The sequence below is a fragment of the Antechinus flavipes genome, chromosome 1 (genome assembly GCF_016432865.1).
Source record: "Antechinus flavipes isolate AdamAnt ecotype Samford, QLD, Australia chromosome 1, AdamAnt_v2, whole genome shotgun sequence".
Lineage (NCBI taxonomy): Eukaryota > Metazoa > Chordata > Mammalia > Dasyuromorphia > Dasyuridae > Antechinus > Antechinus flavipes.
Genome location: NC_067398.1, coordinates 562769638 through 562796972, shown reverse-complemented (window position 1 = coordinate 562796972; position 27335 = coordinate 562769638). Strand labels below are relative to the sequence as shown.

At 36.4% G+C, this 27335-nt stretch overlaps 1 long non-coding RNA gene across 1 annotated transcript; it reads right to left on the bottom strand.

The window, feature by feature from the left end:
* Nucleotides 1-538: 538 nt before the first annotated feature.
* Nucleotides 539-25012, bottom strand: LOC127544215 (uncharacterized). The gene is made up of 3 exons (XR_007949403.1): nt 24874-25012; nt 22440-22505; nt 539-1090 (listed from the first exon to the last, which is right to left on the bottom strand). It is a non-coding gene; the product is annotated as an uncharacterized LOC127544215 (long non-coding RNA).
* Between the last annotated feature and the right edge of the window lie 2323 nt (nt 25013-27335).

Here is a 27335-nt window from a genome sequence, read left to right as displayed (position 1 = left end):
GATGAAATACTGAGTGACCTTAATTCCATTTTCAGCTTCACTTAATACCCTGTGATATTGTATATTTCTAACTTTATGACTTTCTTCTTAGCTCTAATAAAGTAATTGAAAAATGCAGGAAGTTCATAGATGTTCTGAACATAATTGAGGCTAGATAATAGACTCAGGCTCATATTTTCTAGTTAATGATTTCTTAAGCTCTAAACTCTAGTTTGATTCATTTTCAGAAGTCAGAGCCAGCTTTACTGTCCCATTGTCATTTTTCAAACTTTCATGAAGTACTAATGATTGGTCTTTAGTGACACATGCTCACTGTACATTCTGTATTGATCTATTCCTCTAGCAATCATACATTCAGTTCCTATTGAAGTAGATATAAGGAGCTAAGTTAGGTCATGAATATCTACCATATGTTCTCATGTCTTTCATGGGCAATTGTGTCGAGCTTTTTGTCTAATCATAACTCTAAGCAAATATTTCCTCAGGAGGGATTTTTTTCCTTTGAGTTATTATAAATATACAAAGGATGAGTTAAATGTCTAATTGGAGAAATTCTTTTTACTATTGCTCTGAGTCTATTGTTTCACTAAGGCAGAACATTTCCAGTGGAGAAAACTCTTTCCCACAATTCAGACGAGTGACTCATCTCAGACTTAAGAGAATTGCTTAGGGCACAGAGGAATTAAGTGAATCACCAAGAATCACAATCTTTTATACTTTAAAGACAGGAGTTGAATCTAGGTTTTATAGATTTCAAAGCTTGCCTTGGGTCATAAACAGCCATCGATTTTTGTGGCTAGATTCTTCTGTGTCAGTCCCTTATTCTGCAGCCCCTCTTGGATCACTTTGCCCACTTCTAGGATGACTCTGGCATAATGAAATTTCATAGTTCTTGGTCCAGCTTATTGTGTTCTCTGTGAAGGGATGCTGTTTGTTTTGACCAACAGCCCTATTCTTGGAAGTTTCCACATCTCCTCTTCTGATCTTCTTGAATTTGCCCGTGGCCATATAGAGCCCTTCTTGTGCATCATGTTCTAGTCATTCTTCATGTCAGAGTGCGAGAAGTCATATCTCTTAGGGCAGTTGAACTCTAAAAGAATAAATTTCAAAAGAAGACATGAAAACTACAAGCACCAACTGAAAAAATTTTAGAAATCATTAAAAATACAATAATGTAAATTTAAATAGCTCTGCGATATCACCTTATAATTATCTACTGAGCAAAAATATAAAAAAAGGAAAACTTTTTATAAGCATTTTTGAATGATGATCACACTATTTAGTACTTGTGCAACTCTAAGCAATGAATTGGTTCTATTGTTATAGAAAAGAATTTGCAATTATGCAAAGAATCGCTTTTATATTATGTTATTTCTATATTTCCTGTTATTATACTTTAAAGAGATTATTGACAGTAAGAAAACCTTACAAAAACAGTAAAGTCAGTATTTTTTATAGTAATAAGCTCCACATACAAATGTAATGGAATATGGTTGTGAATGAGAATGAGGAATGAGAAAGATAAAAAATTCATAGAAATCTAGGAAGACATATGAAGTGATACAAACTGAATAGCCAACTACTATGATAATATACAGTCATTGTAAAGCAACATCAAAAATAGAATCCAATCCAATGGTCAGTAACATAGCAAATTCTTCTTTTCTGATAAAAAAATAGTAAATTATCAAGTTGGCAAGTGGCATGTAACATCAGTCACAATTAGAATATTAGACAGTTCAATTTTGTTGAAGATGTTTGAGAAGTATCTGTTGTGTCAAAATAATATTCATGAATATAACCGAAGTTCCCAGCCTTATTAAAAGATTATTCACTTTCAGTGATCTACATAGGCATAAATGATACTGCTAGAAGGTACCTAAAATACTATAAAATATTTCAGCAATGGAAAACCATAGGAGCATACACTTTTCTTCATTGGTATTTTCTTATGAAGAATGTAGAAAAGAAAATTTGACTTGGGAGGTAAACTTGACTAAGAAAAACAATTGACTTGATTAAGAAACTAATGTTTGAAAATGGGATTTGGACTTCTAGATCATGGCTTAAGATATAGGAATGAGTTTCCAGGCCAAAGACAGGGTGTTCCTAACAAAGACTGGTAAGAATATTTGATTTAAAAGGACTTAAAGCTTAAAAGGCTGTAAGAGGAAAAAACCTGCTTACATAAATAGCCCAAATAGAGAGTTACCATAAAAAGTTACCTACAATGAAAAAGAAAGTAAAGTCATCCAGAAATTCACAAGAAACACAACACATATAAGGAATCAGTAATAAAACCCCTACCATCATATGTCTCTACACAAATGATCAAAGTTTTGTTGTGAGCAAGAGGAACAAGAAATCTTAATTCAAGGAGATACTCATGACTTCATCTATGTAAACATTACTGAGATTTAGTGGAATGAAATTTTTGTGTAGAAAATATCTCTGGAAGCGAGCATGCCTTAGTCAAAAGTAACAGTATAGGTAAAATTAGTGATTAGCATGTTACATTAAAAATTAAAAACAAATAAAAGAACAAAAACACTAGATTTATATGAGGAAATCCAGGTAGTGGGGTATATGAGGATGTGGTATATGAGGATGTATGGTAGGGAGTATGGGTTATGAGGGCCTGGTGGATAAAGTTCAAAAGAGGGAGAAACAAGAGTGATTTTATCATTGAAATATACTTTTAAGCCATTTGGACAGAAACAAGAAATATAGATAAGGGGTTTGGGGAGCAGGTCACAAGACTGTAATGATTGGGGATTGCAATTATCCAAACATTTGTTGGAATTCTCTCTCTCCAAAGGCTAATTACCTAACCACTTTTTGTCTTAACAGTAGATTCATCCTGTACAAGGTGGAGGAATTGACAAAAAGAAATTCTATTTCTGATCTAATTTTTACTCCTTGTTGGGGTGCAAATGATAGGAATCTTGAGGGAAAGTAAATACCCACTTCTAGAGAGTATGATAGAAAAAAGAGAAATAGTCATAGTCAGACTTGCATGTTAGATTTTGCAAAGCAGATTTCAAAGGGTTTGGAGGAAGGTTGGTAGGATCCCACAGACTAAAATTCTATTAGAAAGAAAAACGTAAGGGGAATGGGGAATGTTCAAGAAATCTGAAGACACAAAAAAAAGGAATTCCAATGAAGAGGGGAAATGGAATTTGCCTGAAGAGATCAATGTAGGTAATTAATCAACAAATTTAGATTTTATAAAAGAAATATGCAATATTTAAGAATATAAGCCATTCCCCAGTTGATAAATGGTCAGTGATATGAATAGGCAGTTTTCAGATAAAGAAATCAAAGCTATCTATAATCATATGAAGAAATGCTCCAAATCACTTTGATTAGTGATACCTATCAGATTTGACAAAAAGGAAAATAATAAATATTGAAGAGGATGTAGGAAAATTGGGATACTAATGCATTGTTGATGGAGTTAGGAACTGATCCAACCATTCTGGAGAACAATTGGGAACTATCCCTAAAGAGCAATCAAACCATGGATATCCTTTGATCCAGCAATACCCCTAGTAGGTCTATATCCTAATGAAATTATTAAAAAAGGGAAAGGACCTACATGTGCAAAAATATTTATAGCAGTCCTTTTTCTGGTGGCAAAATATTAGTAATTGAAGGGATTCTTATCAATTGTGGAATGTTTGAACAAGCTATGGTATATGAATGTAATGGAATATTATTATGCAATAAAAATTAGGAATAGGCAGATTTCAAAAAAATCTGGAAAAACTTGTACAAGCAGACTCAAAGTGAAATGAGCAGAACTAGGAAAACATTGTGCAGTGCCAGCAACATTTTGTGATGATCAATTTTGAATGACTCGGTTCTTCTCAGCAATACAATTCAAGACAAGTATAAAGTAAAAAGTTACTCACTAAGGAAAATGGGGGTTTTTATGTCCAGATAAAGAAGTGATGAATCTAAGTATAGACTGTAACATATTTTTTCACTTTTTTTTGCATGATTTTTTTCCTTCTGATTTATTTCTTCATTTGCAATTGTGACTAGTAAAGAAATATGTTTTACATGATAACACATGTATAATCTATATCAAATTGCCTATCATTTTAGGAAGAAGGGAGGGGAATGAGGAAGGGAGAAAAATTTGAAACTAAAATCTTGTAAAAATAAATGTCAAAAATTATCTTGACATTTAATTGGAGAAAAGAACACTATAAAAAAAAAGGATGAATTGGATTGACTTTGTCCACTGCTCATCAGTATTTTCTGCATCTTTCATAAAAAGAGAAATATATATATACATACACACACACACAATATATATATAGTAAAAGCAAAGACAAGTAACAGAAGATTCATATAAACAGCATGATCCCATAAAAATAGTCATGAGTCTAAATGCAATGAATGCAGAAAAGCAGTTCAAATAGAAGGTATGAAAAGAGAGACAAAGAGAGAGAGAAAGACAGAAATAGTCAGCCACAGACACAGACACAGAGACACAGATAGACATAAAGAAGAGAGAGAGAGACAGATAGACAGACATAAAGAAGAGAGAGAGAGAGAGAGAGAGAGAGAGAGAGAGAGAGAGACAGACAGATGGGGGGAGGAGAAGGAGAGGGAGCTGGAGAGGGAAAGGAAGAGAAAGTTGAGGGAATTAAGGAAAGCTTTTTTGGATGGAGTGAAAAAGAATGTATTAAGTTATTATACCCCAAGCACTGTGCTAAATTCTGAGAATACTAAAAAGTGATATTGTCCCTTTTCTCAAAGAGCTCACATAGTAATTGAAGGAGACAACATCTCTAAGAACGTAGTTACTAGATGGCTAGAAAGTCCCACTGATCTTAAGATTCAACAGAAAGGCAGGTGACAAAATCCAAGGGTTGTTGGGGTGTAGTTGGGAAAGGGAGATTTTGGTAGGATCTGGGTGGCAAGGCTTCAAACTAGGGCTATTGGGGAAGAAGGGGTTCCATGTCAATCTGGTGGGCTCAACCTTCTGGCATGTTATGGTAGTCTCTGAGGGAGAGAGAGAGGCTTAAAGTAAAGGAATACCACTCAGGATGGGGTTTATATTGTGTGCATTCATTACTTTATTCATTGGACAAACATATATGGAATGTTTACTATTTGTGAGACACTGTTAAGCTGAAAAGCGCGTGTGTTTATGCTTCTATAATTAGATTCATCAAGGCTGCCAAACACAGTCAGCATTATTGGGTTTACTATTTTTTACATTTTTATGCCTTTTCATAATGACTACAAAGCCTTCAGGAGGTCATACACTGGAAACTAGACACAGGGAAATGTCATCCTTTCGGATTCCTGCCTGCCCTTTCCATGAGATTAAAGTGAGATAAAAGTCTTAAAAAAATCACCATGTTCTTCTAGCAAATTCACTCTGTGCTTGCTTTTCTTCTAGTTCCTATTACTTTTTTAGATCAAAAGAATGTCATTCAGTCTTATGCTTTTGGAGCTCATGCATAATATGTGAGGAATGCTCACTGCATTGGCTTGTCCCTGTCTCCTGTTATTTCCTGATCTGGCTAGTTTCATGATTTTCTGTCTCCAAAATCAATGACTGAATGAAAAAAAAGATTGACTAGATGTCCAATCTTGGAAAACTTCACCGCTTGACCTTTTTTGGAGGAAAGGCAACATCACAGGGTTGATGCAGCAGAAAGTTTTGAGTTGTTGCTCATTTGTCTTTAAACTAATGGAAAGCAGATTTTAACTTCCCTATATTCTTATTTCCTTTCTTCTTTTGGTGAATTTATTTTCTGCACTTATGCAAACTTAAGCATCTATTAGACTCTAGCTCACATTTTATTTCCTGTAATGCAGATTCTAGCCCAGGGTGGGAAAGAGTTCGAATGCACTATTGATCACATGGCATCAAGAGAAACAGTCCATAAAATTGGAGACAGATGCTCAGGGAGATGGAAAGGTAGGGAAGGAAGATAAAGGCAGTAACTCTAGAAGAAAAGCAGGCAATAAAGAACAGGTGTTTCTTTTCTCTTTCCCTTTGAAGGAGAACTAATGGGAATAAGCAAAAAGACTGTTTTAAATTAAAACATTAATAAATTAAAACAATTAATTAAAACAATTAATTTCCTAAAAGAAGAATGAGGCTCAAGGAGACTAAACAATTTTTAAAAATGTGGTTGGTTTTTGTATTATATTCACCCAAATCCAGATGGTTTTTATATTATATTCATTGTGAGAAAACTGAAGGTCAGAAAGGATGTGACTTGAGAAAAGTCATGTAGGTTGTTAAAACAAATCTGAGATTAATCCCATGCCCTCTGACTGTTTCCATTAAAATGCGTTATATTGTTCCTCTTATATCACTGAGATGTTTAGGGTTCTCTGACTTGACACTCCCTCAATTTGACTGCTACTTGAGGTTTTTGGTATATTTATCTATCTATTCATCTTTCCTTTCTTTTTGAGTGCAAAAAGTGGCCTTCTTCCTCCCTGAGGCTAATACATACATACATATATACATATACATATATTATGTGTGTGTATATATACATATACATATATTATGTGTGTGTGTGTATATATATATATATATATTATATATTTAATGAGGCTAAAGGACTTGCCCAAGATCATACAGCTAATAAGTGTATAAGGCTGGACTTGACCTCAGATCTTCCTGGCTCCAGTGCCAGTGCTCTGTTCACTATGCCACTAGCTGCTCTTGAAGCTAATCTTTCTATATGTGTCTTTGATTTTATCTCCTTTAAGTTCTTCCAGAATCTTGTTCCATCAACCATTTTCCCTCCCCATTCATATATCTTTAAGCCTCCATTTTCCTTGTCTCTGATTCACCTACCTATAAACATACTCATCCTAAAAAAAGGCATCATTTCAATTTGTCTAGCCTTCCAAATTATAATCCCATTTTCTCCTTCCTTTTATCACTTAATTCTTTACTGTTTACAATGTGACTTTTACTGTACTCTCCCTGTTGAAATTGATCTATGTAAAATTACCAGTGGTCTCTTGTTTTTTTTTTTCTTTTTTCTCCAATTAGTCCTTTATTTCCTTCACTAATTCTTTTGTCTTCTTCCAACTCTTTAATTTTGTTATTCTACAAAGTTTGGTCCTTGACCATATTCTATTATTTTAATTAATTAAAAAAAGAACAATAGCTTTTTGTTTTTTCAAAATACATACAAAGATAATTTCCAACATCAATCCTAGCAATAACTTGTGTCCCAGACACTTACTAGGCAAGTCACTTAATCCTGTTTCTTTCATTTCCTCATCTGTAAAAATTAATTGGAGGAGATGGTAAACTACTCCAGTATCTTTGTTAAGAAAACCCCAAAATGGAGTCATTTCAATCAGACGTGACTAGAACAACGGAACCATAATAATAACAGCAGGTTTTAAAGAGGGCCTGCTCAAGGATAATAACAGTGATGTTAGGAAGGTGGGATAGATCTAAAAGGTACTGCAGAGAGAAAATCAACAGGAAGTGGGAAATGATTAGTTTTTTCCAACTTTACTTTCCTTGGGGGAAAAAAAGTTTTTTAGAAGAAAAATAATACATTTAGATTAGAAGATGTTGAATTTGAGGAACTGACTAGAAATCCAAATGGAAATATCCACCAGAAAGTTCTGAATACAAGTCTGGAGTTCAGAAGAGAAGGTAGAACTTTATCTCTAGTTCTACCTTCTCTTCTGAACTCCAGACTTGTATAGGTGATATTTGCATAGTGGTAATAGTTGAATCCACAGAAATGGATGAGTTTGCCCAGCACTCTATCCACTGTACCATCTAGAAAACTATTAAATTCATTTTCTGGAACTTCACAGTTCCAGCAATTTGACCTTGGCAACCTAAGCCAAAAACTGTGTCATGCAAAGGGGGTGTCCATTTCTACTGCTTTAACTAGCATTTGAGCAGAACTGTCTTAAATAGATAAAAACCAAACAACCTCTCCACATCCCTACCTTTCCCACTATGCTGTAATGGCTTTTTAGTTGGTATTTCTTTTACTCTTTGCTTTTTCTAATCCATCCTTTGTTTCTTGGTTAACCTTCCTAATTTCAAAAATCTGATTGATTCACTAATACTTTCCAAAAAAATAAAAATTCAAAACTCCTAAGGATTCTAGCTGTCCATAACCTGGCAAGGCTTGAACTTTAGAGCTTCATTTCATGCTATTCCCTATTCATATTAAAAATAAACAAATGAAAAAGGCCTGAGCAAGAAAGCCATTGTCCTGGTTGAAGTACAAAAGCTGAGGTCAGCAAGCTAGATCACCCCAGTCAGATCCTTATAGAAATGAGCCCAGGAGGGCTGACAAATTACTTTGACCAGCTTTGACCTGCCTCTGAAACTTAAAAAAATGGCGGTGTGACCCTAATGGCTGAGTGTAGATGGAATTTAAAAGGTTCTTCAACAAGGAAACTGTGTAGGGCTTGACATTAATTTCATGAAAATTACCCAGCCTGTTTCTGACAGCGGCCACATAAATTGTCACCAATTTGACTCTATGACATATGGAGCAAAGTGTTCCAGAACTCAGAAAGATGGAAGATGGAGATTAATATACAGCCACACATGGCTGCCAGCACAATTAATCTCTAATGAATTTCAATCCTACGCTGTAGCTGTATCAACAAAGAAATGAACTCAGAGTGGAGGCTGAATGGAAACTCCCCCACTGATGTCTATGTAGAAAGGTTAGAAAGAAGAAATTATTTCAAACTCAAGCAGAGAATGACGTGACTGAGAGTGCAAGAACCTCAGAAAAATGCCAAAGACCACACTTGGTGCTGCTCTCAAAAAAGCATGAAAGTATTAAAAAAAAACCCAAAACTGTTGCTGCTTACACATTTTACTCTGAGAGAACCAGTATGAAAGCCTGACAATTAGGTTTCCTATGTGTAATTATAGGTCTTTACCAGTATGTGGGCACCACAGAGTAATTGAATAAATTAAAGTTTTTTTCAGAAAGCATTTATCATATTTTTTTCCATTTGTAAATCTAGAGCATTTGATAAAGTCCATAGTCTCTACTCTACATATGTTGATTTTCTTCCTACCCATCTCTCCTAGACTTCTAAACAGTCTCCATGTCCAGAGAAAGTAAAATATATTGCTTCCACAAAAATGAGTGTCAAGGAAGGAGAGAAAATGAATTCATGTGGCATACAGATGGCTCTCTCAGTGAGAAGAATAACCTCAGAATAGGATTTTTCCCCAAAGAGCAAATTGTGGCATGTCATAAACAGAGTAAAAAGCTTTCTTCCTCCTTCCCCATGATAGCCTTCTGCTTTTAAATGATCAGCAACAGAGATAATTTATTTAATTATAATATTATATATTATATATATGTAATTTATGTATATATTATATTATATATATAATGTATACATAATTAGCTGGTGCTATGTGGAGCCCCATACTCACTCTGTTGATTTGTGCATGTCCCAAATGAGGTGGAAATGGGACATTTATGCCCTGTTCTCTGAATAGGACAAGAGTCCTATTCCTCAACTGGACTTCTTTCCACAGGATGATATCACTTCTTCTCCATAGGTGGGAGTTTTCTTGGTGTGTATTGATTTGACACTCTATCCAATCAAAATGATCATTGGGACCATGCTTATCTCACACTGCCTTTTTTTTTTTAACTTTTTTTTTTTTTAAATTATAGCTTTTTATTTACAAGTTATATGCATGGGTAATTTTTCAGCATTGACAATTGCCAAACCTTTTGTTCCAATTTTCCCCTTCCTTCCCCCCTCCCCCAGATGTTAGGATGACCAATATTTGTTAAATATGTTAAAGGATAAATTAAATACAATATAAGTATACATGTCCTAGCAGTTATTTTGCTGTACAAAAAGAATCGGACTTTGAAATAGTGTACAATTAGCCTGCGAAGGAAATCAAAAATGCAGGTGGACAAAAATATAGGGATTGGGAATTCTATGTAGTGGTTCATAGTCATCTCCCAGTGTTCTTTTGCTGGGTGTAGTTGGTTCAATTCATTACTGCTCTATTGGAACTGATTTGGTTCATCTTCATTGTTGGAGATGGCCATGTCCATCAGAATTGATCATCATATAGTATTGTTGTTGAAGTATATAATGATCTCCTGGTCCTGCTCATTTCACTTAGCATCAGTTCATGTAAGTCTCTCCAGGCCTTTCTGAAATCATCTGTTGGTCATTTCTTACAGAACAATAATATTCCATAACGTTCATATACCACAATTTACCCAGCCATTCTCCAATTGATGGGCATCCATTCATTTTCCAGCTTCTAGCCACTACAAACAGGGCTGCTACAAACATTTTGGCACATACAGGTCCCTTTCCCTTCTTTATGATCTCTTTAGGATATAAGCCCAGTAGAAACACTGCTGGATCAAAGGGTATGCACAGTTTAATAACTTTTTGAGCATAGTTCCAAATCGCTCTTGAGAATGGCTGGATGTGTTCACAGTTCCACCAACAATGCATCAGTGTCCCTGTTTTCCCACATCCTCTCCAACATTCCACATTATCTTTCCCTGTCACTTTAGCCAATCTGATAGGTGTGTAGTGGTATCTCAGAGTTGTCTTAATTTACATTTCTTTGATTAATAATGAAAGTGTGCCTTCTTTATGATGGTCTTATATTCAGTGAATGGTAGTCATGTGGCAACTGTAAAATAGTTCCCACTGGAAGCAGCCTCAGACTAGGATTCTGCATATAGCTTTCCCCTCCCCACTTTTAGCATAGAATCCATAAATCAATAAGCAGGATTTAACAATCTGAGAATACACGGTTCCGTAATTCAGTCAACCTATGGACTCTAACAAGCCAGGATCTTCTATTTTCCACTATCTCTCAATCTGACCAAACTCATGTTCATTGTTTTCATGACATTAATTATCCATCTCATTCCCTTTTCAATTTATCTTCAATTTTTTCCAATATCAAGATCTTTTCCAATAATCAGGATCGTTTTTAATGAGTCCCATCTTCTCATTATGTGAACAAAGTATTTAAGCTTCAGCTTCAGTTTTTGACCTTCCTCTGAATTTTCTGAATGAATTTCTTTAAGTATTGCCTGATTTGATCTTTTTGATATTTAAGGAATTCTCCAAAGTTTTCTCCAGTGTCACAATTCAAAAGCACTGATTTTGTAATGCTTGCCTTTCTATATAGTTCACTTCTCAGTCATGCATTGCTATTGGAAAAAAACCCCATAGCTTTTACTATCAGATCTTTGTCAGCAAGGTGATACCTCTGCTATTAGTATGCTGTCCAGATTTGTCATGCTTTTCTTCCAAGGAGCAAACATCTTTTCATTTCATGGTTGCAGTTTCTGTCTGCCGTGATCTTTGAGCCCAAGAATATAAAATCTGACACTGCTTCCATTTCTTCTCCTTCTATTTCCCAGGACATGATGGGGCCAGTTGCCAAGATCTGAATTTTTTTTGAACTTAAGCTTCAAGTCAGTTTTTAGACTCTTCTTTCACTCTCATCAAAAGGCTTAATTCTTCTTCATTTTCTGTCAACAGAATAGCATTTTCTGCATATATTAAATTGTTGGTATTTCTCCTGACAATTTTAATTTTGGCTTTTAATTTGTCCAACCTGGAATTTTAGAAAAATGTATTCTGCATATAAATTAACTAAATAAGGTGGCAATATACAATGTGTCATACTCCTTTTTCAGTTTTAAACCAATATGCTATTCTAGAGAAAACAAAGCATATTAAAATATCTACCGGGTATTTGCAAGCTTGTTGTTTTCTTAGATTTTGGAAGTCCCCTCAGTCATTGGAGTTCAAGGCAACGAGTACTGTGAATTCTTGTCAACACCCCTGGTATCAATTTCTGAAACTCATGGTGGGTATGTGTGTGTATATGGTGGATGAATGGTAGTGGAGAGGCAACAGCAAGAATGACACTAAATCTTCTAGCTTAGAAATTCAATCTTAATTATAATGGTGGAGAGGAGAAATTAGAAAGGGAAGAGGCTGGGGAGATGACTTCTAAAGGCATAATGATATGAGATGGAGAGATCAGAGCACGCCTAGATATTCTGAAACTAATTCTAATCTGTTAGCACATAGTGAAGAGGAAGATTTTGAGGGTCTGTGAAAAGAGAACTAGAATACATTCCAAAAGGCACTAGTAAGTGAGGATATTGGAGTGAAGCTATTCAAGTCTATAATATTAGCATTCTTGGATGCCAAATTGAACTTTTGATTTATATTAAGCTTGCACCTACAAAAACCAATGATACAATTGCCTGATAGAGTTCTGAAGGTACTTCATTTTATGTCATCACTAAAATAGGTAGCCAAGTAGAAAGAAATGGTTAAAATAAGTTGTATCTACATTCTTACATTGGTAGATAATAAAGATATTGCTCTAATGCCTCAGCAATAATAATTCCATTGTATTTTGTCCAGGCAGGACACACTTGGAATGTGATGTTTAGGACTAGACACATTTTAATGAAGGCCACTAATAAACTGGAAAATGTCCAAAGGTGGCAAAATTTCTGCCATTGGTAGATAATTTGAATTTATGAGATTACAAGTTGTAGTAGGGCTAAAGCCAATTGAGTTTTTACAGTAATTCTGTCACTAACATGGTGAGTAGGAGTGGAGGGCCACTAAGCTGCCTAAGGAAGGGTGAAGAGAACCCAAAAAAAAAACCAGAGAAGGTTAAAGCATTGGTACCATTTGGGATTGTGTCTGTGAGTGGCCACTGCATTTTAAGTCTGGGTAATCTAGAGAGATCTAGTCTCAAAAGAGGAAGACAAGGAGAAAGAAAGGAAGGAAGGGATGAAGGAAGGAAGAAAGGAAAGAAGAACGGAAGAAAGAAAAGAAGGAAGAGAGAGAGGGAGGCAGGGAGGAAAGTTATAAAGAAGGAAAGAAGGAAGGAAGGAAAGGAGAGAGGGAGGCAGGGAGGAAAGATATAAGGAAGGAAAGAAGAAAGGAAGGAAGAAAAGAAGGAAGGAAGGAAGGAAAGAAGGAGGAAAGGAAGAAAGGAAGAAGCTTGAGTTCACGTCATATGAGGATCACTTGAAGGAAATGGGGGTATTCAACATTAAGAAAAAAGAAGTATTTAAGGAAGACATGATAGTTGCCTTCAATAATTTGAAGAGCGGTGATGTGGGTGAAGAATTATATCTGTTCTACTTGATCCTAAAAAGTAGAGTTAGGGCCACTGGTACAAAGAAAAACTTCCTAAGAATTAGAATTATTCAAAAAATTGAACAGGTTACCATGAGAATTCAAGTATTCAAAGATTTTCAAGCATGCTAAGATGACCACTTAGTAGATATATTGTAGTGGGAATTTGCATTCAGTTAGATCAAATATATTCTGAAGCCCCATGAGATACTATAAAAAAGCTACTTTCACAGCTTACCCAGGCAGGCATCAATGGCCAATTTTGAGTTTATATCTTGTTTCTGAGTTTTAAAAAAAAGAAAGTCCTGATCTGAAATATATAATTTTGGTCATATCCTACCACCATGAAACATAAGGAAAGAGGTTGATGGCCAGCTTGTGGAGTGAGGAAGCCAGACCAAGGGCAGTAACTGCATCTCGCAAAGATTTAAAGTTTAAGTAGCACTATGCTTCCAATAGTCTTTTGAGGTAGGTTGCACAAGTTTTAGCATCTCCATTTTACACTCAAGAAATTGAACTTGGAGAATTTAAGTGACTTGTCCATGGTCCCAGGACTAGAAAAGGATCAGGAATATTTTTGATATTGCATTTGAGAGTAATATTTTTTAAGGCCTTACCAAATATTTTGGACTAGGTTTTCGTGAGGCCCTATATTATTCAGGTTAGGTTCTTTTTTCCTTAAAAAGTGTTGACTTTGTCCTCAAAATTTAATTGGCTCAGATGAATAAGACTTGAGCAGGTGATGTGTCTTTTCAATTACTTAATGGCAGAAGAGAGAACAGCCTGTGAGGAATCAGAGACTTTCAGATCAGGCAGATATTTCATTGCCATGACACACCCTGCATGGTTGCCCATCTAGGTTTTTATAAAGATGCCAAACAGTAGGGTTGAGGGGTCATCTGCCTGACGCAGTTTTGTACTTTTGTTAACCATTCAATGACTAAGCAAAAACCCTCTTTTATAGACTGTTCGGTGATCTATCAATGTTTCATTGTGTTTCAACATTGAAGGGATCTATGAATCCAAAACTTTTCTGATTTTGTTCAGTGCTCCATCCACTATGCCACATTTTCTTCCCTGTTCAGCTCATCTCTAATGTCATGTCTAGGATCATTCCCCTCACTGCACTGTCAGTAGGAAGCAATCTGGTTTGCAATTTGTTTTTTATTGCTATTAATCTTCTTCAAGGTCATTCATAAATACTTCATTGTGAAATACAATGACTTTTTTTTTTTGCTGGTTTTATTCTCCTTGATTTAAACATTCTTAGAGTTAGTTATTAAGAAGCCTCTTGATATAGGTGAAAGAGTGTAAAAGCTGGCTTAAAGCTTCACATAAAAACAAAACCAAAAAGCAAAACCCCCCTAAAATCATGGAAATTGATTTCACCACTTTTTTTTTGGAGAGAGAAGAAGTAGAAGCAGTGTCAGATTTTATATTCTTGGGCTCAATAATTATTGCAGATGGTAACTGCAACCATGAAGTGAAAAGCACTTAGTCCTTGGAAAGAAGGCAAATCTGGATAGCGTACTAAAAGATCTGTCCAGTTAAAGCTATGGTTTTTCCAGTAGCAATGTATGGCTGTGAAAGGTGGATTATAATGGCTGTGAAAGGTGGATTATAAAGAAAGGTGAGCTCCCTAGACACTTTTGAATTGTGCTATGGGAAAAAACTTTGGGGAGTTCCTTGGACAGCAAGAAGGTCAAAACAGTCAATGATTAAATAAATTAATTCAGTCTATTCACTGGAAGGTCAAATCTTGAAAGTGAAGGTAAATACTTTGTCCACATAATGAGAAGACAGAACTCATTGGAAAACAGCCTGCTGCTGACAAAGATTGAAGGCAAAAAAAGATGAGATAGAAAGATAGTGTCTTAGAAGCAATGGACATGAGCGTGTATAGAATCTGAGAGATGGGGGAGCATAGAAGGACCTGCAATGGTCCATGTTGTCGGGAAGAGCTGGAACATCACTGAATAACAACAATAACAACAATGACCAGTTGTAATTCAAGAGGCAACTAGGTAGTACAGAGAATAGATTACTGATCCTAGAATTAGGAAGACCAAATTGAAATGCAGTTTCAGATACTTAGTGGTTGTGTGATTTTGGCTACTCAACCTCTGTCTGTTTTAATTTCCTCGTTTTTTTTTAAACTAGGATAATATAATACCTACTTCTCAGGATAGTTATGAGGATAAACTGTTTTGTGAAGTTCTATATAAATGGTAGCTACTATTAATATTTTAATTCTCTTGAAATTCGTTTTTATTTTGTGTTTTATATTATTTGTGAGGATAAATGAGAGAAGGCAGCTACGTGGCTCAATGGATAGAATATCAGGCTTGGAGTCAGAGAGACCTAAATTGGGCCTCAGATACTTGCTACATGTGTAACTTGGGCAAGCCACTTAACTTTGTTTACCTCAGTTTCCTTATCTATAAAGTGAGTTGGAGAAGGAAATGATGTAGCACTACAGTAGCTTTGCCAAGAAAACCCCAAATGAGTTCAGATATGACTGAAAAACAACTGAATAACAAAATGAGCTAATCTGTGTGAATTTTGTAAACCTTTAAATGCTTTACTTGTTCTTTTTGTCGTTCCTAATTTGGTTGCCAGAGACAAAATAACCATGAAGAACTCCAGATCTTCCTTCTCTTATGCTTGACTGATAGAAAATTATGTTCAACTCAGGCAAGTTAACTTCACTCCATTGAATCAACTCAAAGTATCCTCAGCATCTACCCTCGTGAATATATCTTTCTTCTCCAATGATCAAATAAATCTTTTGTCATCTGATGTGTCCCATTTTGGTCTGAAATAGAACATTAACCATTATTGATCAATGGTCACCAATGTTGTCTACTTCCTGTAGGTCATGTCATTTCCTGTCACTTCCTGAAGCTGGGACCTAAGGTCTGACCTTTCTTGCCCTGAGGTTTTGAGATCATGTGACTTCCTGCACCCTGGGCCTAAGGCCTGACTTTCAAGCCCCACAGATCTCTGGGAATAGGGATCATGTGACTTAGGCCCAGAGGTCTGACCTACTTCATCTCATAGACTTTTTGAGAAAATTTCACCTAGTTTCATTCAATAGTATTTATAAAGTACAGAGCTCTGGGCTTGGAGTCAAGGACAACCTGAATTCATATTCTGGTTCAGACACTCACAAGTCATTTAAGCCTGTTTGTCATAGTAAACCACTTCAGTGTCAGCCAAGAAAACCTCTTGCAGGGGTCCTCAAACTATGCCCGTGGACCAGATGCAGCAGCTGAGGACGATTATCCCCCTCACCCAGAACTATGAAGTTTCTTTATTTAAAGGCCCACAAAACAAAGTTTTTGTTTTTACTATAGTGTGGCCCTCCAACAGTCTGAGGGACAGTGAACTGGCCCCCTATTTAGAAAGCTTGAGGACCCCTGCATGGGGTCAGTGAGCATAGATATGGTACCTTGGAAAGTGGCTGCAAGATAGTAGGCAAAAACATCTGCCCCAGTGGCAAGTCAGTGGGAGTGGCTTCCGGTAGCAGCAGAATAAGGAGTGGACAGTGGGAAAACCAGGACTGTAATTTAGAAATAATTAACCCTTCCCTATACTTGCTGCCTGTACAATGCCTCCACAGGGAAGTCTTTAGAGGACTAGAGAATGGCAGAGATGAACATGTCTGCTCGTTCCCCACAGAAGAAGGAATAGAGACTAATCAACAAATCTTTGCTGCAGCCCCAGTGTTTCTGGTGCTGCTCTTGTTCTCAATCCCCTTCCCATCCCATGCAGAATTGCAAAGCTTTGACATTACCCACCCAATAGACCTGATGATTTCCATTTGGAGCTAGATCCTTTCAAGTGTGTGGGTGGTTCAAAGCTGGGATTTCTGGTCTTTCCATGCTTAGTCATTCCCTCAGAGAGCTGTTCCATTTGTTTGTTTTATTTTTTCTGTGTGTCTTTAGTGCTACCTATATGACTATTGGAGGTCAAGTTTGACCACTAACAGTCCTAAACTAATTTAACTGGTAGGCAATCCTCTAGGAAAGTAGTACCAGACTCAGATAGAAATGAAGGTCACTAAACCATGCATTCAAATCCTTTGGTTAACATATTGACTCAGAAAACCATTAAGTTCTATTATAGTTTTGTATATTTTGATAAATATTTCTCAATTATATTTTAATCTGGTACTGTACCATTTCTGATTTATAACATCTCTGCTCTCGAAGACCTTAACCATCTTACTACCAAAGCAGTCGGCAAAGTTTGATCAGGAGAAAACCATCCTAACCCCCATCCAAATTGGGCCAGTTTTTCCTTGAAAAGGATTGAAGCCGACCTTGAGACTTGATTGGCTCAGCCCTCCTGCATTTTGTGCATTATGGCGCCACCTAGCTGTCCTATTTACCACCTCTTTGGGCCATACTTCATGTGTCAGGGCCTAACTGGCCGCCCGCCAATAAGTGAGTTTTTTTGTCTTCAAGAGTTTCTAAGTAAGAACAACTGATGTTTTCCCAAAATGTGTAGAAGCATCAACAGCTAAGCATAGCTGCCTGACCTTAACATACTTTTGTCCAAATCCCCAAAATGGGCATTTAAATTCCCTTAGTTATGAGGAAGACAATTCTGAAGGACTTATGATGAAAAAAGCTATCCATCGCCAAAGAAGAAACTAATGTAGTCTGAATGCAAATCAAAACATATTTTTTACTTTATTTTTAATTTGTTTTTGTTTTATTTTGTTTATATCTTCTTTTGCAATGTGGCAAATATGAAAATTTTTTTTTTGCATAACTGCAAATGCATCATCTTTATCAAACTGCTCGCCTTCTCAAGAAGTGAAAAGAATAGGGAGGGGGAAAATTTAGAATTTAAAATTTAAAAGAAAAGAATGTTTAAAATTGTTTTTACATGTAATTAGAAAAAATAGAATATAAATTTGAAAAATAAAACAAAAAACTGTTTGTTCTAAATAGATCTATAGCATCAGTAATGTTTTGGCAAGTTTCAAGTACATCTAGGAGAACCGTACTCTGGGCTCTTCAACTCCTGGACATTATGTCATCCTACTAAAATGATCAGCATGTTCAGAACAGTTAACAATGGCCCCTTGCACAGGGATTGCTATGACTCATTCTTTCTAAAATGTTAACTTCCACTGCCTTGAATAGGCTCTATTCATATTTTAAACCTATTCAAGAGGATTATATTGTGGTGTTATAGAAAGAGTATCCATTGGTTTAGCAGTTAAGCAACTTGAATTCAAATCTTGGTCTTACTAATTGCTGTGTGGTTCTGGGCAGCCATTTGGGTCAAGGGGCCAGATATATAGATTAGGAAGACTGGAGATTGATCTGGATGCAATGGGAGATGTTAGCCTTTTTAAGCTAAGGCCTTCAACAGGTCTCAGTTTGACTGAGAGGTCCATAGTGATTAAGACTAGGTAGCAAATGAGGCAAAGAATGACCTCTTTCATTGAGTCAAAAAAAAAACCCAAAAACACAACTAAATAAATGAAACAAATCTAGAAAAGGAAGCCCCTCAGGGTTTCTGTCTCTGAGAACCAGATGGCTCTGGAGGAGCAAATGAAGCAGATGATCTTGCACAGCTCTCCCTCATTTAATCTACTTGTGTGTTATAGCATCACTTCCCTGATGTCATGGTTCTCTTCCAGAATGAAGGACAGAATGGGCAGCCCTTTCATTTTGGTGGGCCTCATTTTCTTGATTTGACAATGGAGATGATAGTAGCCTTTAAATTGTTTACTTCACAAAGTTTTTGTGAGGAATGTACCTTGAAAATAAAATGATCCATTTCATAGAGGAGGAAACTGAGGATTGGAGATGCTAAGTGAATTGACAAGATTATTTAAGCAGCACATATCAGTAAGAATTCATGTCAGTCATGGCAGGTCTTGCTTCAAAGTCTAAACTTTTCCCACTACACCATATGTTTCTATATGTATATTCTAAAAACTGTTTGTGCTTTTCCCATTCAATTTCCTATCTTATTTTTCCTTTCTAAATTAAAAAATAAATTAGATTATTATTTTAGATTTAGACAAATTGTTGTGTTTAAGTTGAAAGGCTACAGGAGAGGATAGCCTATGCCCTATTGATCCAAGGGCTTTATTAGTGATACCATTCTAGCTTGTTCTCTTCTGGATCCATCAGCATCAGGATTGGGGGAGAGGGCTTCAGTAAGTAAATGATGGGGACAAAAGTTCATTGTCACAGATGAGATCAATTAACCATCAGTAAATGGAAGAGTTCAGTAGATTCCGATATATATGTTCTATAGAATCCACTGGCAAAATAATATGCACTCTTTCCCTCCCTCCAACATTTTGCACATTTTCCCCAAAGTCTTTCAGACTGAAGTTTGGTCCCAGGCATGTGGTTAATTGAATTTCACATAAAAACACTCTTAGGCTGAAGGACTATAATCTGGGTTATATGGGAAAGTTGGTATTTATAGCTTCCACCATTCCAGTGGGCAACTTGAAATAGCAACAGAAACAGTGGAAACACAAAATAACAGAGAAATTCTTCTTTATTCTAACTTTCTGACCACAAGCCAACTCATCAAAGTTTGTGAGAGTTCAGGGACAGTGTTAAGGATGCAAAAGGAATAGAGCTCCAGTGAAATAATTTTAACCAAAGGACTGCAGGAAGCACTTGGACATTGCCTCAGGATGATGGACAGAGGACTAATTCTCTTACTGTCCTTTCTGAAAGAGGTCAATGATTTTCCACAAAGCATGGAAGATTTTATTTTAAACTTAGATTTTAAAAATCAACTTAAAATGTACAATATGAGGAATGAGCAGTTGATCTGGGAATTTTAGTGGACCATAAGTGCAATTTGAGTCATGCAAGAAAGCTCATGCAATTTTAACTTATGAGAGCAAAGCATTCATGAATGGAGGCAATAATAGTCTTACTATAACTCTTCCAGACCACATCTGGAATATAGGGCTGAGTTCTTGGCACTACATTTAAGACTATCTAGAGTATCGAGAGAAAGGTCACTGGAACAGTGAATGGGACTTCATATGCCATATGAGGACTATCAATCAATAATTAAGCATCTACTGTGCAAAGACTCTATGGTAAGCTTAGTTGAAAGAATTGCAAATTTTTAGCCTGGATCAAAAAAATACTCAGGGGATAACATTGTAATTGTCATCAAAGCAAAGTTCCCCCTCACTGGACATCTTCAAGAAAAAGTCTAAGATGACTTCTTCACTATTCTGTAGAGGGATTACTTTTTATGTAGTGATAAGACTTGATAGCCACTGAAGTCCCTTTATATCCTGAAATTTTGTGAGTCTGTGATCTTTAGTCCTCAAGGCATATGTTATTCAGTTATAATAGAAGCTAAGCTGGTAAATGTTTAACAATAATCCCTCTCCCACACTCTCCCTCCCTCCTCTCCCCATATACTGGATACACTTTGAACTTTAATTGGCATTATTACAATTTCCTCCTTCACTTTCTTAAGTCTAAATAGATAACAAAACTTAAAACCAAGCCGGATTTGCAGTGCTAGCTGATTTCTGATATGTGAATACTCACACTGAAAATTTAACAAGCACATTTTTGGTTATAATATTTATTCTCTAACATCATTTCTTTTCTTTCCCCCTTTCCCTCTATGCTTGGATAGATTCTACAGCGTTGCCAGTAAAATGTCAAGATGATGGGTAGGGAGGAACAATTGTGTGCTTGAGACTGTGAAGGTAAGCAGCTGTCAGGTCTTTTTTTTTTTTTTTTTCTTCTTTTTCCAAAGCTTATTTAAGGATGTCAGGAAGCAGCCTCAGGGCTGGTGCTGGTCATTTAAGAGCCTATGGGTGCTAAGGGAAGGAGCAAGGATGACCTTCACAAAGGAGTGTTAGGATAATACAAACTAACATTTATGTAGTGCTTTATGTACCAGGCACTGTGCACTTTGTAATTTTTATCTCATTTGATCCTAAAAACCACTCAGGGAATTAGGTATTACTGAGGCAAAGATTATATAGTTTCCTCAGGATCACACAGCTAATATGTTTCTGTGATTGAATTTGAACTCAAAGCTCTTATTCACTTTGCCACCTACCTGATTTTTAACAAAGTGTTTACTAAGCATCTCATTCTATTTGTATGAGGGAAAATGAGAAAAAAATTAGAAAGAGGTAGACTAGATCATAGTACAGTTAAGTACGAGTCAGAAATAGTTGAATGGCCATATCAAGGTCATCATTAATACTTCAATGTCAACTTGGCAGGACATTTCCAGGGAAGTCCCTGAGGGATCTATACTTGGCCCTGTGCTTTTTAATATTGTTGCCGCTAGTGGTGGTTTCAAATTTGTGACTTGGGTAAAAGACATAAATTGTATGCTTCTCATATTTGCAGAGCTTGGAGAGAAAACTAACACAATGGGTGGCAAATACCTTTTTAAATTATGGTAAATGATACACTCTAGGGAAAGAAGAACCTTGGTACAGAACATCTGTATCCACATGAGATTTATTGAAAAATATTATTTAGAGCCAACTGAGGACTTATAAGTGCTAAAAATGAGGACTGATGAAAGATCTTTGATCTGTATCTCCATAAGAGTCTCTCCTACCCTTGTTCAGGTGTAAGATCCACTCATAGTGTGGAGGACATCACCTGTAATGGCTTTCTGGCTCCTACTATGGAGAAGATGCTCTCTCTACTATGTTTTACCAGCTTTCTTTGCTTCCCAGGTGACCTTAGGCAGTGTATGTTCAATAGGAAGCAGAGGTATTAATTGCTCCATCTGGTTTCAGATCTACACTCTGGAATATCTGAGCACCATAATTGGTTGAGGGGAGAAAGATGGAAGAAGGAAATGGGGCGATTCCCTGGGTGACTCAGTCAATTGATCAGAACTATTTTCACAGTGATGGGGACCTGCCTGGACTCTGTGAAATATTAATTTGTGAAATTTGCCAGAGTTCAGTGAGTCAGTCACATGCGCTGATGATCATTTGGCCTCAAGACAAAACAAAGAACAAAGGTGGTGTTCAGTGTGGCCTGAATTTCTGATTTAACTCTTTACTACCTGTATCCACTCTGCAGATTTTAAAGCATATTATAGATGCAATAAACAGGTTAACATTATCTTGGGGATTTTTGTTCAGTATTTTACACATAGAGGTATCTTATACCATTCTAAGAGACAGGTAATTAGACAGCTGGGTGATACCTAGATAAAGTGCCAGACTTGGAGGAAGACTCATCCTCCTGAGTTCGAATCTGGCCTCAGATACTTACTGGTTATGTGATCCTAGGCAAGTAACTTCACCAGGTTTGCTTCAGTTTCCCCATCTGTAAAATGAGCTGGAGAAGGAAATGGCAAATCACTTCAGTATCTTTGTCAAAAAAAACACCAAATGGACTCATGAAGTCTGTCATGATTGAAATGACTGAACAACACAATTAGTGTGTGCTAGAATGAGTATTAATCTAACTGGTTCTACTGTAGTAGATGTTCAGTTTTGGATGCCCTATTTTAGGAAGGAGGGCCTGAGTTCAAATCTGATCTCAGACATTTAACACTTCCTAGCTGTGTGACCTTGGACAAGTCACAGAGACAGAGAGAGAGGGAGACAGAGACAGCATAGAGAGAGACAGAGACAGTATACATAGAGAGACAGAGAGAGGGAGATAGGATAAGTGTATATATAGAGAGAGAGATAGAAAGAGAACTGGTTGAAGGAACTGGAGACATTTAGTCTAGAGAAGAGAAGACTTAGAGGGACATGATAATTACCTTTAATAAACTGAAAGATTGAAAAGGGATTGAACTGCTTAGATTCAAAGGGAAGGCCAAGGAATAATGGATAAAAGTATTAAGTTATGGGCAAAGGTATTAAGAAACAAAGAAACAATCATGAGATCTTTAAACAAAGTCTGGATGACCACTTTTCAGATATATTGAGTTGGGATCCTTTTTATTTTATCTTCAAACAAAGATTTATTTTCTTCCCCTCCTGTCTCCCTTGAGACATCTAGAAAAACAACATGGAAGTTCTTTTTCAGGTGTGAACTGGGCTAAGTCTCCATAGTTGTACTTTCCAATTCTAAAATTCTGTGATTAGTAATTCTGAGAGTTTCTGTTCAGAGATTGAGTTAGGGGCTGTCTGTTAGAAGCAAACTTCAGAAGAGTGAGGAGAAGATTGGGTTAGAGAATAATTGAGTAAGAAATGTGAGAAGGTCAACACCAGAACAAGCTGATGGACTCTTGTTATAAAACCCTGATTAAGAGGGATGATGTTCAGGAGTCTGGGCCCTAGTAACACTCCACACGGTGCAGTATAAACAAGTGCAGAATGTATTGATGAGAACCTGTTGATCAGAATTGGCCATTGGCTATTTTTTTAAAATTAGGCATTTTATAAACCTATCCTAGGTTGTTTTGAGAGAGGATACAACAGGGACATAAGTTGACCACACACGCAAAAAGTATGACTATCAATAATAACTTTGTGACAAAGTATCCAAGATTTGAAGCTAAAGGAACTGGGCTTGAATTCTTATTGTGCCACCTAAAAACCTTTGTACATTTTAAACTCTGCTTTCAATTTGTTCACCTGAATTATGAGAGGGCTAGATTAGATATCTTTAAATTTCCTTCAACTAAATCCTATAATCCTTTTTTCTTTGAAACCTTTCTCCACATACACTTGAGGGGTTACCTTAAAGGGCAAAGGAATAGCTGTCTCTCCCCAATAGGAGTTCCTTATGTAGAGACTGAGGTACTCAAATCCTAAAATCATTCTCAGTTTTCCTTTTTGGTTTTCTTCCTCCAATGTAATTTTTGTTGATTAAGCTTTTATTTCTCATTCTCTTTCCTCATAATTCACTGAAGAACAAGCAATAAGTAAGGCACAAACATATATGAAACACCTACTGTTTTGCAAGAAAATATCCTAGACACTGAAATAATTACCTGTGCATTGGCTGCCTCAAATGGTTGGAGTGTTTTCCCTCCTCACTTCCACATCCTGGCTTCCTTTAATACTCAGCCAAAGCTCAGCTTTCCCAGGAAGCCTTCCCTCTGAGATCACCTGCCATTTATATAATGTATGTAATGGCTTTTTTTTTTACATGTTGTTTCCTTTATTAAAAATGTGAGTTCCTTGTATTAGGAATTGTGTCTTTCCTTTTTCTTTATATTCAGTATGTAGTACATAATTGGTAGTTATTAAATGCTGATTGAATAACAAAGGAAAATAACTGGAAAACAAGATTATTTCTTATCCTCAAGTGTTTACAATCCAATAAAGAGAGAAGACATACCCAGGACTTGCAGATAAGGAAGGTTTGGGATTTGCAACTGGGATCGTGAGCTATAAAAACTAAGTTAACTATGAGCCTCATTCTTTTGCCCTTTCCAGAGACTGAAGTGATATTGAAGAAAGATCATATCTCCCTAAATGGAACTAGGATTCAAGAGACTACTCCAGCTTATTGAGGGAAAACCATCAGTAGGGGGTTGGAATCCCCCTAAAGAGTCTAGAAACCCCAAACCTTCTTAAAATACTGGAGAATCCTGGGGGAAGAATGAAATGCAACATATCTGGCCTTCCAGGCAGTGAGAGACTAACTGGTAAGTGCTACATTAGTATAACATAAAATAATCTATAATAGAATTTGGAAGGTTGGTAAACAGAACGATAGATCTATAAGTTGCTTTATTACTCACCCCCTTCCCGTTCCCCATCTTTGTATCAGCAGGGCTTTTCTGAGATTCACTCCTTTCTTGGGACATGATTTTGTTCTCAACAACTCCCTTGGCCCCTAGTAATAGAATGGTTTTCTTTCAAACCAAGCTGCATGGCAAATAGAGATTAATGGCAGAAGTTTGAGTCACTGCCAGCCAGCCAGCTAGCTCTTGTGTTATTACTGACCCATTCTTGACCTAAAGGAATGCTCTAGTGGAGGTATTCTCTGTTTGCCCTGGGAAGTTGTTAAATCAAAAAAGTTTCTCTAGACTACAAGACAGTGGTTTAAATTCTCTTTTCTGTTTTCCCCCTCAATTGTCCTCTTACTAATATATTCAACCAATACATCATTCAGATGAATGGTTAGCTATGTTTTTTATTGGCATAAAGATTTAAAAAGACAAAAAGAAATTTCTCAAATTAGTCTGACATAGGGAAAGAGAAGGCTGCTTTCTCTTCTCAAGGATTTTCAGGGATTTAGAAGCTTTTCACTATAAGCTAGAATAAGCTCCCTTAGGAACAAAAAACCACCATCTCTGCTCTAAATCACTGTCTGCCTCCATCTTCTCTCCTGCTTTTGCTCAGTTATATTCTAAATACCTTCGATGGCTTCTGCTCTAGGCTTTCTTCAATTGCCAGGTTAGAAATATACACTGCTCGTTCCCTCCATTGCCAGCATCCGTTGTGCTTGCCTTTTCATTTGGAAGCACCATGCCTCAAAAATCAAGGGTGTAGGAGACTAAGCCCTCCTGCTGAGAGACTCCACCTTCCCCTAAACAACCATGAGTTAGAAGCAACTAAAGAATAAAATGGCTGTTCTCCATCCATTATCTATAGTCCTCCTCCATCAGTTCTCACCAATCTTTGGAAAAAGGAGTTAAGTACATAAGTACATAGCAAGATTTACAAAATCCAGTATTATGAGAGTTAAGGACTAATTTATTAAGGATAAAGAAGTCATTTCTAATGGAGAAGAACAAGGCCATTCAGCTCTATTTTCTTCCTCTCTTTCTATCTCCTTCTCTTTTATATTCTCCCCTTTAAGATTATACTCTCATTCTTTGCTTTAGATATCCCTTTTCCTGCTTCTTGAAGACATTTTTTCTATATAAATCTCCTTTTTCTCTAACATTTTTAATTCTCTTCCATTCAACTAGGTTCTTCCTATCTGTTATCCCCCACCATCTCATTTTTCATATTTTTATTCATGTGAATTTATTATTTATTTTAAACATTATTTTCTTTTTGAGTTTAAATTCCTTCCCTCCCTCCCTTCCATCCCCCCACTCAAGAAAGCAAGCAACATTATGTCAATTATACATGTGAAATCATGCAAAATATTTGTTTTTTGTTCTCTGCTGTGCACCTTGTCTACTTTATTCTTTTTCCTCATCTCATCCCTTCCACACCCCCAAGCAGGCTACAGTTAAGAAAAGATATATTTACATATATATAGATATAGACATACGCATATACACACACATTTCCCCCATACATAGACATACACATACCTTTCCTATCCCTGCTGATTCTTTGCTTTCATTTTATTCCTAATTTGCCTTGCTGTTACTTAATCTCTCCCACCCAAGAATCCCTCCCTTGTCTTCTTCCCACCCTTTTGTTTCCCCATTCACTTATTCTACCTCTCTTAATTCTTTATAGATTTTGGAAGGTGCTATACTCTTCATAGTATAAATATAGTGTTGGCTATTGAACCCATTCCCAATGTGAGTAGGTACTCTCCTGCCCCTCTAATGCTTTTGTGTCTATATCTTCTTCAATATCTCTTTTGTATAACATAATTACTATTTTTACTTTAACTTTGCCCCAATCTTTCTTTTGAGCTGCCCTGTCGTTGAAGTGAATCTTAAACATATGGTATTCATTTACCTGGGGGTGGGGGGATGAGGGTGAGTAAGGGTAGGGAACAATTTTTCCACATTGTGTTCCTTGAAATTGATCTTTGATCATTGGCTTTTATATATTAAATTTTCTATTAAGTTTGGGTTTGGTTGATAGAAAGTCCTGAAAATCTGCAAGTTCATTGAATGTTCATTTTTTCTCATTCAATATTTTAAATAATTTTGCTGGATATGATATTTTTTGGTCACAGGCCTAGTTCTTTAGATTGTTGGTAGATGTGATTCCAGGACCTGTGGTCTTTTGTTGTGACTGCTAATAAGTCTTGTACAATTCCAATTGTAGCTCCAGTGTATTTGTTTTTTTCTGTCACATGAGTTAATCCTAGGCCTCAGGTCTTTCCTGGGATCTTCTTGGATTGTTTCAGGATGACCCCTGTTCTGCCCTGAATACTTTTTATTTTTCACCAGTCTATATTTGCTCTGAGATGCAAATTTCTTTCTATTTGTGGGGGGAATCAAGAGAGCTTGAAATTTACCAACCAAGTTAGCCATCTTCCCAGAATCCTCCTGTTTGACAATTT